At 40.7% G+C, this 14,220-nt stretch overlaps 1 protein-coding gene and 1 pseudogene across 2 annotated transcripts in view; one reads left to right on the top strand and one right to left on the bottom strand.

Moving 5' to 3' along the window:
- LOC118903280 (cytidine monophosphate-N-acetylneuraminic acid hydroxylase) overlaps positions 1–14,220 on the top strand; it is a 268,648-nt gene that overhangs the window by 144,391 nt on the left and 110,037 nt on the right. The window contains exon 3 of one of the 2 annotated variants that reach the window (XM_036868163.1): positions 6,253–6,314. The exons of the other annotated variant lie outside the window; for it this stretch is intronic. The gene's annotated coding sequence lies outside the window, so the exon portion shown is untranslated. The remainder of the gene's footprint in view (positions 1–6,252; positions 6,315–14,220) is intronic. 2 annotated transcript variants of the gene reach the window in all.
- On the bottom strand, positions 2,104–3,462 carry LOC118903281 (annotated as a pseudogene).

Genomic DNA, 14,220 nt, shown 5'->3' with positions numbered 1-14,220 from the left:
ATATTTTTAAATCGTAATGCTTTTATTGACTCTTTCCACTTGGCTGAAGGTATAAGAGGGTATTTTGTGCACGTATATAGAGGTACACATTTTTCCCTTGGCCTCAAATCTCCAATGGGGCACTGCTCAGCAATGTTCATCCACAACAAAAAGAGGTTTTTATATTATTGTCATAGTGGGATTCTGGGCCTTGCCATGTATAATTAAAGCCTATCAGTGTGTACCCTGTACCTGAAAGTAAAAAAAGCAGTCCCCTCTCAAAATGAAGTCTGCCACCCCTATAGTAATAAGTATAAACCACAGGCAGCTTTTTAAATTCACAAAATCATATTCTCACAAAATGCATTCCACTAATGATTATTTGTGAATCAGGTCTCTGCCCTGTACTCTTCGTGGGACGAGGAAGGATTTTCTGCAAACCTCTGGTCCTTTGGTGGGAAAAGCAATTCCTAGCTCGAGGTGCGGAAGTCATTAAAATCGTTAACACTCTACCTGACGTGCAACCACAGGATGGTTACTGTTAATCATTCCCTGTTCATGTCTATGAAGGCTACACTTCTCTATGCATTATCTCATCTAATCTTTACCAAAAAATCCATGACACTAGTATTATAATTCCCTTTTTACAGCTGAAGAAACTGAGTGTCAGGAAAGTTAAATGGCTTTCCTCATTAGCACAGTTGGGACCTGACATACAAGGGTCCAGTAAGTACAAATATGCTAGCACTCTGTTTACGGACTGTAAGTTTTGCTAAATATATCAATCTTGTCATTTGAACAAAATATGCAGGAGTCTCCTGAATTCATAACTCTATGTACCTGCTTCCGAGAGAAGCAGCATCCAAATTATTTTTTACTGAAGGATATGTTATAACATCCCTTAGTAGCTAATTCAGTGATTGACAACTGATATATACCTGGGGGGGAATCTTAATTACGCATATTAGTTTAATAAGAAAACCTGATAATAAATCAATTAAAACTAGGGAATGGAGGACAAAGTGGCATATGGCATAGAAGCTTTAATTCTATTACCATAATCCTTGACTGCTGAGAGAGTGTGTGTGTGTGTGTGTGTTTGTGTGTGTGTGTATGTGTGTATGGCAATACTGCCCAGTAGAATTTTCTGTAATAATGGAAATGCTCTGTATCTGCACTCTTCAATGAAGTAGTCTCATGTGACAACTGAACATTTGAAGGGTGGCTGGTACAACTGGGGAGCTGAATTTTTAATTTTATTAAAGTTCCATTAATTTACATTTAAATTTAAATAGCCACATGTGGCTATGGCTACCATATTGGACAGCATGGGGCTATAGAACAGGTGTGAAAATGTTGTCATTCAGTCCTTCTGGCAGTTCCTCTGATTCATTTTCTTGAACATATTCCAAGATGGAACTTTTTCACCCTAAATTCTGAGAACAAATAGGATTGCAGTGAAACGCTAGTGTAGTCATGTGAATGAAAGCTGAATAAGGACAAACCTTTCCAAAAAAGGGTCATATATCTACAAGGGAGGAAAATCTGGTCCAACAAACCAGGTAAATTGTACATTGGGGAGCTCTACTGTGTTTCATTGCTAATGCTCATCTAGTGAACTGATTGATTTTCCTGTTAGGATGTAATGCAAACACAATCTGAATGTTTTTTGACACTGAAGACAACCACAGCTAATAAAAAGAACACCATTTGTATTTCAGTGATCCTGATGGATTATGATAAAGGGCTGCATAACACATTCCAAGTAGAATTTGTATAGCACAGTGCTTCCCATTTTTCTTTCTTGTCAAACAGCTATTTTACCTTCTATTAAATTATACAAATATAGTTTCATTTTTATAACATTATTCCTCCTATCTCTGAATACTTGCATCTTCTCTGTCACAATATCACCTTCTCTCTTTGTATTGCAATTTGGCTCCCATACCTAGTCTGTTCCTTCCATTCTCAGAGTATTCTTGAGAAGAATATTCTCAAGAATATTCTTTTTTTCTTTTTTTTAGAAATATCACTTTTATTGGCAAGATAGGGCCACAATGGGCAGCTCCACAGAACACAAATAAGACAGTCCCAAGAGAAGAGGGTAAAATTGCAGCAGACAGGTTAATATTCTTCACCCTCATCTTCTCCCTCAGCGCTATTGGCTCCAACCTCCTCATAATCCTTCTCAAGGGCAGCCGTATCCTCACGGGCCTCAGAAAACTCTCCTTCCTCCATGCCCTCACCGAGTACCAGTGAACAAAGACACGCTTGGCATACATCAGGTCAAACTTATGGTCCAGGTGAGCCCAGGCCTCAGCGATGGCTGCGGTGTTGCTCAGCATGCACACAGCTTGCTGTACTTTGGCCAGGTCTCCACCAGGTACCACAGTGGGAGGCTGGTAATTAATGCCAACTTTGAAGCCAGTGGGGCACCAGTCCACAAACTGGATGGTACGCTTGGTCTTGATGGTGGCAATGGCAGCATTGACATCTTTGGGAACCACATCGCCATGGTACAGTAGGCAGCAAGCCATGTATTTACCATGGCGAGGGTTGCATTTCACCATCTGGTTGGCTGGCTCAAAGCCAGCATTGGTGATCTCTGCTACAGTAAGCTGTTCATGGTAGGCTTTCTCAGCAGAGATGACAGGGGCATATGTGGCCAGAAGGAAGTGGATGCGGGGATAGGGCACCAGGTTGGTCTGGAATTCTGTCAGATCAACATTCAGGGCTCCATCAAACCTCAGGGAAGTGGTGATGGAGGACACAATCTGGCTCATGAGGCGGTTAAGATTAGTGTATGTTGGGCGCGCAATATCGAGGTTTCTACGACATGTTATAGATGGCCTCATCGTCTACCATGAAGGGACAATCAGAGTGCTCCAGGGTGGTGTGGGTGGTGAGGATGGAATTGTAGGGCTCAACTACAGCTGTGGAAACCTGAGGGGCTGGGTAAATGGAGAACTCCAGCTTAGACTTCTTGCCATAATCGAGAGAGATGTTCCATCAGCAGGGAGGTGAGTTCCCCCACCAAAGCTGTGGAAAACCAAGCAGCCCTGAAGACCTGTGCACTGGTCAGCCAGTTTCCGAATTGGGTCCAAGACGAGGTCGATGATCTCCTTGCCAATGGGGTAGTGACCTCGGGCATAGTTATTGGCAGCATCTTCCTTGCCTGTGACGAGCTGCTCAGGGTGCAAGAGCTGGCGGTAGGTGCCAGTGTGAACTTCATCAATGACCGTGGGTTCCAGGTCTACAGACACTGCCCTGGGCACATGCTTGCCAGCGCCTGTCTCACTGAAGAAGGTGTTGAAGGTGTCATCTCCTCCCCCAATAGTCTTGTCAGTTGGGATCTGGCCATTGTGTTCCAGGCAGTAGAGCTCCCAGCAGGCATTGCCGATCTGGACACCAGCCTGGCCAACGTGGATGGAGATGCACTCATGCATGACTGGAACTTGTAGGATTCTGCGGGGCTGGAGGAGGGGAGGGGACAGCCACGTAACTCTCCAACTGACAGACTACCAAGGAGTCCAGGGGAGAAGTAGTCTCAAGAATATTCTTGATCTCCTTCTCTAACGCTTACTGGGTTCCACAATCTTTTCCTTTCTTTTTAAAAATTAATTAATTAATTAATTAATCTTGGTTGCATTGGGTCTTCGTTGCTGTGCATGGGCTTCTCATTGCGGTGGTTTCTCTTGTTGCGGAGCACGGGCTCCAGGCGCGCGGGCTTCAGTAGTTGTGGCACGTGGGCTCAGTAGTTGTGGCACGTGGGCTCAGTAGTTGTGGCTCGCGGGCTCTAGAGCGCAGGCTCAGTAGTTGTGGCACACAGGCTTAGTTGCTCCGTGGCATGTGGGATCCTCCTGGACCAGGGATCGAACCCGTGCCCCCTGCATTGGCAGGCTGATTCTTAACCACTGCACCACCAGGGAAGTCCTTTCCTTTCCTTTTTTACACCATCCACTTTATGATTCAACCGTAGTCAAATTCAATATAACAGATTCCCCACCCCCCACCTAATGGAGCAACATAAGAATCCTTCTGGGTGCTGGTTGAACTGCAGCCCCTCAGGTGCCAATGCTAACATTTAAGCTACAAAGAGGAAGAGCAGCCCATGGCAAAGGCCAGAGGAAAGGTCAGAAAGTGATGGAAGATACAAAGAAAGTTATCAGTGGTGCCTCCTGGGGAAGAGACGTCCTGTCAGTTAAAGACTGAGAATGTTACCCATCTACAACCTTGGTGAGAACCGTCTCCAGATGGTACTGGGGTGAGAAGTTAATGGAAGACATTGAAGCTGCCATCACAAATGTAGACCATACTTCCAAGAAGGTTGGCTAAGGAGAGAAGTAGAAAGGGAAAAGGAGCTACAAAGGGCTCAGGGAGAAAAGGCTTTTGTTTAGAATGGGAGAAACGTGAACAAGTTAACATCAGGTGGGACCTCCCTGACTCTGAGAGATTTAGGTAAACTTGGTCCAAAGCCACGGTCAAGGGCTTCCTTCCCTGATTTCAGTGACCTGAGAGCTTGCTCCCTCAGGCTTCTGTCCACTTGCACACCTATACCTGTGGTCTCAGGTCCATCTCATGTCACCTCAGTGGAAATCTTAGCCCTTTCCCCAGTTTCTAAAGAGATACATATATTCATGTTAATAGTAATCTATATAATCAAAAATGTCATAAGTTAAAAAACTTAAAGGAAGTCTGGAGGTGCTCCCAGAGAGAGATTGCCCTGCAAACCACGTTGCCTTCTGCCATCCAGCTGGCTCCTCCTCCACCCTCCCCAACTCTCTCCTTTTTCTTTAGAGCAAGGAACTACTTTCCTTGTCTGAAGCAGAGCAATGCTCCCACAGTCAGGCCCCTGTAAGGTCTCAGTTTCAACCTCTATGGGTTTATCCATTGATTCTTCTAACAAATCCTCAACAGGAACTTTCATGCCATTTGCTAACAGAATTCAACTTTTCTCTATCCTGTTATATTAGTGATCTGGGGATTAAGGGTTTATAGAGATACAGAGATTGATTCATGGAGCAAAGTGCTCAGAGACACTTGGAGGAGATGGGAGGGTGACTCTTTTATTTCTTATCATTGGTGGGGCTGGAGGTGAGAATAGGTGAGAATGAAGATGAGCCTTTATGGGTAGCAGGATATTTATGAGGGGCAGATGGGAAAGTGAGGACTTGAAGGTTTGTGGACTCAACATTCTCTATGGGGCGAGATCATCTGCTAGGAGAGAGAGAGAGAGAGCTGAAGAAAGTTTGGGATAGTAGCCCAAGAGCGGGAGAGAGAGAGAGAGAGAGGGATTCTTAAACAGGGAAAGGGATTGACAAGCTGAATTGAGACTCCTTATGAGGTAAGAATCATACATCTGTGAAAACACTAATTCCCGTGGTTGTACTTTTCTCCAGCAGTGCTGTCACTAAGTTCTGGAAGCGGAGCAGGGGGAGTGCAGTGTTGATCCAAGGTTGAGGGCTTACAGAGCAGGACAGCCTGGGGACTGGCTGATGAGAGCTCAGTTCTAGGGTTTTATTTTGAAGTCCTGGCCAACAAGGGAAGAGCCAGTGCAGGAGCCTCTCCGCAGTAGAGAGTCACCCTTGGTGGACTGTCAGCTCACTTTGGACCATACCTTGGTAATAATAAAGCGGGAAGGAAGGATGCTTTTGTACCAGTTTTATTTAGGCACCTTGGGCAATTGTTTCAAATTTGTGATGATGATGCCTGCATTTTCTTCTGACTCCTCCTATGGTTCCTTTCACCTGCTTTGGTCAAAAATGATTGATCTTACGACTTTATGTTATTTCCTTAAACGTTATTTATCCCTCACTCTCTGGTTTCCTGGACTTATTTTTTCCTAACCCCCACTATAATACTGACACCCAGTGGCCTGTTAGTACAGAGCTGCAGACATGCTGCGTTTTCTTCAGCACAGCCTTAGGAGAAGATATTAAGAAAGCATATCCTTCCTTGGGGAAGAAAGTAAAAGAAGAGCTTCTTGTTCCTTAAGCAGTCAGAAGAAAAATGCATCTTTTTAGGAACTCAGAGGACCCTGAGAATAAGAAAAGCTTTGACCTCAGAACTAGACATGCTTCTTTAAGAGCTAAGTGAATTTAGCCAGAAACTATACTAAACTGGGAATGAAAGGAGATCAGGATTTTGAAGAAAAAGAAAAAGAAAGAAAGAAAAAGACCTCTCAAATTAGAGCTAGGCAAAAGAGATTCTGAATGTAAAGCCACTTGGGGAGGATGTGTGCTCTTGGATAAATCTTTTTTTTTTTTTTTTCAGCAAGCATGTATTAAGGACCTACTGTAACTGGCTTATTGAGCAGTCTTGGTTCCATGGGAGACGTAAGTGTGAAGAAATTTTATTTTTTCCTGTCATTGTTTTCAATCTGTCAGATATCTCTTTTTTGACCTTTAGTGAAATCTTGGGCAGATTTAATAACATTTGGTTACTGAAAGTCCATTTGTTTAAAACTCCAGTAGTATCCAATTCAAATCTCAAATATTACCATAGCCCTACTCCCACTCCAGGTACTAGGTCACAAAGAAAATCTTAACTTAAAGAAGTCATAATTTTTTAAATTTAGGTATAACTGACATATAACATTGTATTAGTTTTAGGTGTACAACAAAATGAGTTGATATATGTATATATTGTGAATGATTATCACAAGTTTAGTTAATATCCATTATCACACATAGTTACACATTTTTTTTCTTGTGATGAGAAATTTTTTTTTTTTGGCCACATGGCATGAGGGATCTTAGTTCCCCGACCAAGGATCAAACCCACGCCCCCTGCACTAGAAACACAGCGTCTTAACCACTGGACCACCAGAGAATTCCCAATGAGAACTTTTAAGATTTACTCTCTTAATGACTTTCAAATACACGATAGTTACCATACTGGACATTACATCCCCAGAACTTATAATCTTATAAACAAGAAGTCATAATTTTGAGAATCTAAGTTATATAAAACATATTATCTGGTCATATTGAAATAATTACATCAGAAATAAGCAATAAAAAGACTTGATAGAATCTAAATATTTGGAAACTTAAAACGGAATTCTCAAATACTCATGAGTTAAACAGGAACTATAGCAGAAATGACAAAATATTTGTACTGAAGGACTGGGAAGGTACTACAGATCTGAACCTTAAGTTAAAGGAAAATTTATAACCTTATATGCATTATTTAAAAACAACAAGATCTAGAAATAAATAAAGCTTTTTACTCATGAAGCTATTGAAAGAGTGATAGGGCAAACTTAAAGAAAGTAGAAGCAAAGAAGTAGTAAAGATGGCAGAAGATAAAGAATTAGAAAACAAAACAACAAAGAGAATCAAAAATCTAAAAACTTCTTTGTAAACAGAAAATCATAATACAAATCATCTTCTAATGAGATGAATAAAAGAAGGCATAAATAAACAGTATTAGGAATGAGAAACAGATACGACTGCAGATACAGTAGAGACTTTTAAAACCATGAGACAACTATAAATAATTTTGCCAATAAATTTGAAAATATGAAGAAGATTCAGTGTCTTCTAGAAAATGTAAATGATCAAAAACTAATTCAAGAAGAATTAGGAGACCTAAAAGGAACTATAGCTGATATTTAGAACTTCCTTCTTTTGAAAACTGCTGCATGTTTTCTGTTACCTTCAGTCATGATCTCAGCTGGCCAAGATTCTTCACCTGCTGGTGTGACCCAAACCCTCATTTCTGAAGGGTTGAATCTTCAGCAGTCTTGCCTTTTCTTGTTTGATGCAGTTTTTCATTAACTTTTCCCTCCTGATTGCAATTTAATAAGGGTTGCATTTAACAACAGACTTTTTACATATTGCAAACATTTTAAAGTATAGTCAAGCATCCTTCCATTATCGATCATTATGGGGATTTTAGTAAAGGTAAAAATTCTTCTGAAAACACTTGTAAAATGTGCTACCATCTTAATATTTGTGTAAATATTAAGAAATACTTAGGAAAGATTATCTTTTTCTTTTCAAAAGGTTTTCACTATAAGGCACATAATATTAAACTCTAGAAGCCATTAGATTATGTAATATTTCCCTTTTAATCATTATTTGCCTTTTACCTTGTATTGCCTGAAGAAGCAGGTGAGTAGTGTAGTTATAACAGAATTGATCGAAACTACTGGATTTAATAAATAACATATTTGTATGCAGAAAAGGTATTATTAACTTTATTTAATGAGAAAAATGGCATATTATATGTAAACTATGGATCCTATACTGTTATAGGCAAAAAAAATTGTGAGGCACTTAGATTAACAGTGAAGGAGAAAAGTACTGAGATTTCCTTTTTTTTTTTTTTTAACATCTTTATTGGAGTATAATTGCTTTACAATGTTGCGTTAGTTTCTGCTTTATAACAAAGTGAATCAGCTATACATATACATATATCCCCATATCTCCTCCCTCTTGCGTCTCCCTCCCACCCTCCCTATCCCACCCCTCTAGGTGGACACAAAGCACCGAGCTGATCTCCCTGTGCTATGCGGCTGCTTCCCACTAGCTATCTATTTTACATTTGGTAGTGTATATATGTCCATGCCACTCTCTCACTTTGTCCCAGCTTACCCTTCCCCCTCCCCATGTCCTCAGGTCCATTCTCTACGTCTGCGTCTTTATTCCTGTCCTGCTCCTAGGTTCTTCAGAACCTTTTTTTTTTTTAGATTCCATATATATGTGTTAGCATACGGTATTTGTTTTTCTCTTTCTGACTTACTTCACTGTGTATGACAGACTCTAGGTCCATCCACCTCACTACAAATAACTCAATTTCGTTTCTTTTTTTTTTTTTAATTAATTTATTTATTTATGGCTGTGTTGGGTCTTCGTTGCTGTGCGAGGGCTTTCTCCAGTTGCGGCAAGCGGGGGCCACTCTTCATCGTGGTGCGCGAGCCTCTCACCATCGCAGCCTCTCTTGTTGCAGAGCACAGTCTCCAGACGCGCAGGCTCAGTAATTGTGGCTCACGGGCCCAGCCGCTCCACGGCATGTGGGATCTTCCTTGAGCGGGGTTCGAACCCATGTCCCCTGCGTTGGCAGGCAGATTCTTAACCACTGCGCCACCAGGGAAGCCCAGCATTTCATTTTTTTGCTGCTACTGAAATGGAATTTCTAAAATTTATTTCAAATTATTTGCTACTTTTAATAGGTTCCTTTTTACATGTTGACCTTGTATCTTACAATTTTGTTAAATTCGTTTATTCTAGAAGTTGTTTTGCAGATTACTTAGGATTTTCTATATTGATGACCATATCATCTGCAAACAGAAACAGTTTTATCTGTTCTTTCCCAATCTTCATGATTTTATTTTTCTTACTTTATTGCACTAACGTCTCCAATACAATGTTGATTAGATGCGTTCAGAGTGGACAATCTTGCCTTATTTGTTATCTAATGGGGAAAACATTTAATATTTCACCACTAAGCATGATGTTAACTGTAGGTATTTTGCAGATGCCCTTTATCAGATTGAGGAAGGTCTTCACTAATCCTAATTTGCTGAGATTTCACCATAAATAATGTTAAATTTTGTCAAATGCTTTTTCTGCACCTATTAATATGATCATATGATTTTTCTCCTTTATTCCGTTAATACAGTGAATTACGTTGTTTGATTTTCAAATTTTAAACTAACCTCACATTCCTAGGTTAAATTCCAGTTGGTTATGATGTATTATCTTTCTTTTATATACTGCTGGATTTGACTTGCTAATATGCTAAGAATGTTTTTCATTCATTTTCTAACAACTTGATATTAAAACCCAAAGCAGTGTATGCTTATTGGGGAAAAAAAGACCCTCAACCAATATAAAAGCATGTGAAGTAAAAAATGAAAGAACTTCTCCCCTCCCACCCACCCTCTTGCAAGAGGCAATCATAATTAACAATTTGGTGTGTATCCTTTCCCACTTTTTTCTGTGCATGTACAAATATATTACATACAGTGTAAATTCTGCTTTTTCACTTAACACTTCCTCATAACATTAACTGTTCTCTTAAAACATGGTTGTTTTGTTATTTAAATTGTAATATTACATAGCATTGACTCTAATTTATTTATCTATTGATATTTTCCTATTGTGGGACATATAGGTTACCTATCTTACTTTATAATGGAATGAAACAAAATGGTATTGACGTTCGTTCAGGTTTTTCTGTAAGATGTTACGGAAAGTCCCAAACAAACTTTATGGCCAGCACAATAATAATGACATATGATAGGATTGTAACAGAGATGTACACCAGCTGCTGAAAAAACTTCCCAGGTAAAATGGCTGGGCTTGACCTGAGTTCTAATGCGTGAGTGAGTGCTGAGTTTCTTCATTAAGAAAGGAGGGGATGGGAATTCCCTGGTGGTCTAGTGGTTAGGACTCTGTGCTTTCACTGCTGTGACCCAGGTTCAATCCCCGGTTGGGGAATTAAGAGAAAGAGAGGGAGAGAGGAAGATAAGGAAACAAAGAAGAAAGAAAGGTAGAAAGACAAGAAAGGGAGGGAGGAAAGGAGGGGAGAAGGAAGGAAGAAAGAGGAAAAGAAAGAAGGAAAACAACATCAGTGTCAAGCCCAGGAGTTGGCTGACATAGACTGTACCCATTTTTCCATCCCAGTGGTGAAACACTTGGAAAAAATAATCTCTTCCCAATATAGTTCATTCTTTTCTTGCAAAACTTTTCTCGTTATTTGACTTTTATTATTTTTAGCTGATGAAAAGCCAGCAACTCACTGAAAACTTTCCCATGAGGTAATGGGAGGAACCACTGAACCACATTCCAAATTTCTTATTGTAAGTTGATTACATGTAAAAGTTATCTTCCTCCTCTGCTTTCCCTGTGGATAATGAAGAACATCTACAGATGTTTGTTTTGGAATGGCTCCAACTCCTCTTGTAGATTCTATCATGGTTTGTCTTCTAAACTCTCACTAAACACAGGGGATTTTGGGCAGGGGATTTTTGCCTCATTTGACCTCTTTCTTTTGAATGGCCTACAACAGACTCTTTCCACTTAAGTCTGGCTTTAAAAAATTTACCTAAATTCTCCTTCTTTAGCATGCCACTGTCTTCCTACTGAATGGTATTTAAAAGACTTTGAAGATCTGTATTATTTATTTCCTGCTAGTCTTCTAGTATTATTGGTGTGAACAACAGGAAATTTACTCCTGGATTATTCTAGTTATTGTAGTGCCCCTTGAATTTTTTCAGGTGAAACCAATCCTTGTATTAGTTCCCTATAGCGAGGTGTGTTTCTTTTCTGTGCATTATTTTTCACATTTGAAAAATGGATATAAACTTGCCATGCTTCTTCCCAAGGGAAGAATTGATAATCAAATGAAATAATACAGGTAAAAATAATTTAAATGTTCAAAGGTGGTAGAGGTCCTATATCAGTAAGTGCTCATTATCAATAATAGAGCTACCATTAAGCTGAGTTCCTGATGCAACCCAGGCTGGGTGCCAAGTGCTTTATTGACATTATCTCATTTTCATTCTCACAACTCCTTTATTCACATTTTACAGATGAGGAGGTTAAGTAATTCACCTGATGGCACACAGAGGCAGAATTCAGATCTGTCTTAATCTATTGTCTGTGCTCTTAGATATCGTACTGCATACCTCTCAATAATATTTATTGAATGTGCAGTATCCAGTGTGATGATGTCACTTGGATGGTCTCCAAATAACGGAAGGTCTATGATGGCTTAGGTGGTCCCCCCTGCCGACTGTTAGTTTAGTCAGAGCTAGCAATAATAATTTAAAAAATAACTTGTTTGTGTAGTAACCCTTACTGTATAGACATTTCTACCACTTCGTTTAATCCTATCAACACTGCATTAACCACAGCAGATATTAACCTCACTTTATTCAGAGAGGCTGGTAGTCCAAGATCTCACAATGTCAGATCTTTTCTTAAGTGGGTTTTGTGTCTGTTAGTATCCAGTTGATCAGCAGTCAGATGTACTTCTTACATATATAACTATCTCTCAGATCAGAATTCTTCAAGTGGGCCTTTGTTTATTGATCATGGTAAGTCTCCCACACTCAGGGTTTTCATCCATGGGGGCTGTGTGAACTTTCTATGGTTGCTGTAACAAATTACCACAAATTTAGTGACTTAAAACAATACAAACTTACTATCTTACAGTTTTGTAGGTTAGAAGTCCAACATGGGGCTCCCTGGAATAAAATCCAGGTGTTAGCAAGGCTGTGTTCCTCTCTTGAGGCTCCAGAGGAGAATCTGTTTTCTTGCTTTTTCTAGCTTCTGAGGCTGCCCACATTCCTTGGCTCATGGCCCCTTCCTCTTTCTTTTATCAAAGCCAGCCACAGCTGATCAAGTTCACCTCACATCCCATCACTCTGGACTCCCCTTTTGCCTCCCTCTTCCACTTTTATGGACCCTTGTAATTCCATTGGACTCACCTGGACAATCTAGGATAATTGCTCTATCTTAAGGTCAGCTGACCTTAATTTCATCTGCAACTTTAGTTCCCCTTTGCCATAGAACCTAATTTATTCATAGTTCCCGTGGATTAGAATGTAGATATCTTTGAGGCCATTATTCTGGCTACCACAGGGGCTCATTTATGTTTTTTTAAAAATATATTTCTTTCTTTCTTTGTTTGGCTGCGCCGGGTCTTAGTTGCAGCATGCAGAATCTTTGCTGTGGCACGCGGGATCTTTTAGTTGCGGCATGTGGGATCTAGTTCCCTGACCAGGGAGTGAACCCGGGCCGCCTGCATTGGGAGTGCAGTCTTAGCCACTAGACCACCAGGGAAGTCCCATCATTTATGTTTAAAATGAATGCTCATCTGTGTTTAAGACTGATGAGCGTAGGTGGTTGGTGTGAATTTCCACAGTGGCCTGTAGATCTATTTCCACCATGGGAAAGGGGAGAGTTGACTCTTGACTTTTAGGTAAGTGGGCGGGGCCTGCTCACACACAAACTGCTCATTAGGGAGAGGCAGGCACCTGAGCTAGCCGCACCCATTGGTGGCCAAAGTAAGGTTGTTTATACTTTGCAGAGGCATTCTAGAATAATTGTGCTTGGCCACAGCTGCTGTTCCTTTTTGTTTTCTCTCTGTTGGTTGAAAAAGTCCTGAGATAATTCGGGCTTTCCTCCACTGACACTATAGCTCCCCCACTTCCTTTTCAAAGTGACATTTAATGGCTCCCCTTTGTATACGTAACACATTCCAACAAGGTTTTTCATAATATTCCCCTGCCCTCTTTTCAAACCTCAATAGGTTGTTTCCAGCTTCAATGAGATACCACATATCAAATACCTAGTATGAGGTAGATATATCAGTCGGAGAATTTAGTTGCAAACCTACTTTAGTTAGTGTAAGTAGTAAAGAAATTTGTTAAAGCATATGAGAATGTCTAGGAGGTTCAGAGAGTCAGGCATGAAGGTTAAGGAGCCAGGAACAATGCCCAGATTATAATGCTGAACACTTCAGAGCCTGGACACAGGCCTGGACAGAAGATGCAACTATTGGGCTTCTGGCCAGTTCTGCCTCTGTAGGCTGAATGCCTCCACACCACCATTGCCAGAAACAATCCTCCTGGCACTGTTTTCATATTCAGTTTTCAAAGAAATAATAATGTCCACATTATTGGGTTAAAAAAAATCATCTTTTTGTTTTGACTGAGCAGCATTCATTCTCTCTTCCTATCAGGACAGCCAATTTCAGACACTTCCCCCTACCATGTGTAGTCTCTTTTTTAAAAAAAATACATATTTATTTGTTGGCTGTGTCGGGTCTTAGTTGGGGCGCACAAGCTCCTCTCTCATGGCATGCGGGCTTAGTTCCCCACGAGGGATCGAACTGATGTCCCCTGCATTGCAAGCCCGATTCTTAACCACTGGACCACCAGGGAAGTCTCCCATGTGTAGTCTTGATGGGAGAGTAAATCCAGTGGGCTGCCTCTCACTTCCTCTCATGATGTTGGCAAGACAAGCTCTCTTTTGAGATTCTGACAAATGGTTTACCCCAGACATCCTGGACCAGACCGTTCCTGCCGGGAAACTGATCCATTAGCTCCTACTTTCTTGCTCCTGGAGCTACCCAATGTCCTGCCACCTTCCAGGGTGGGTTCTCTTAGCTTGCTTATTGATTTTCAGAGCTTATCCATTTCCTCACAATAACTCATTTGCTGAGGGTAGGCAGCATTGGGTTTTCCCATTAGTAAGCAAAAATTCTCATTCTTGTATTCCAAAT

The sequence above is a fragment of the Balaenoptera musculus genome, chromosome 11 (genome assembly GCF_009873245.2).
Source record: "Balaenoptera musculus isolate JJ_BM4_2016_0621 chromosome 11, mBalMus1.pri.v3, whole genome shotgun sequence".
Classification (NCBI taxonomy): Eukaryota; Metazoa; Chordata; class Mammalia; order Artiodactyla; family Balaenopteridae; genus Balaenoptera; species Balaenoptera musculus.
The sequence above is the reverse complement of the archived record's forward strand: the minus strand, read 5'-3'. Positions and strand labels throughout refer to the sequence as shown.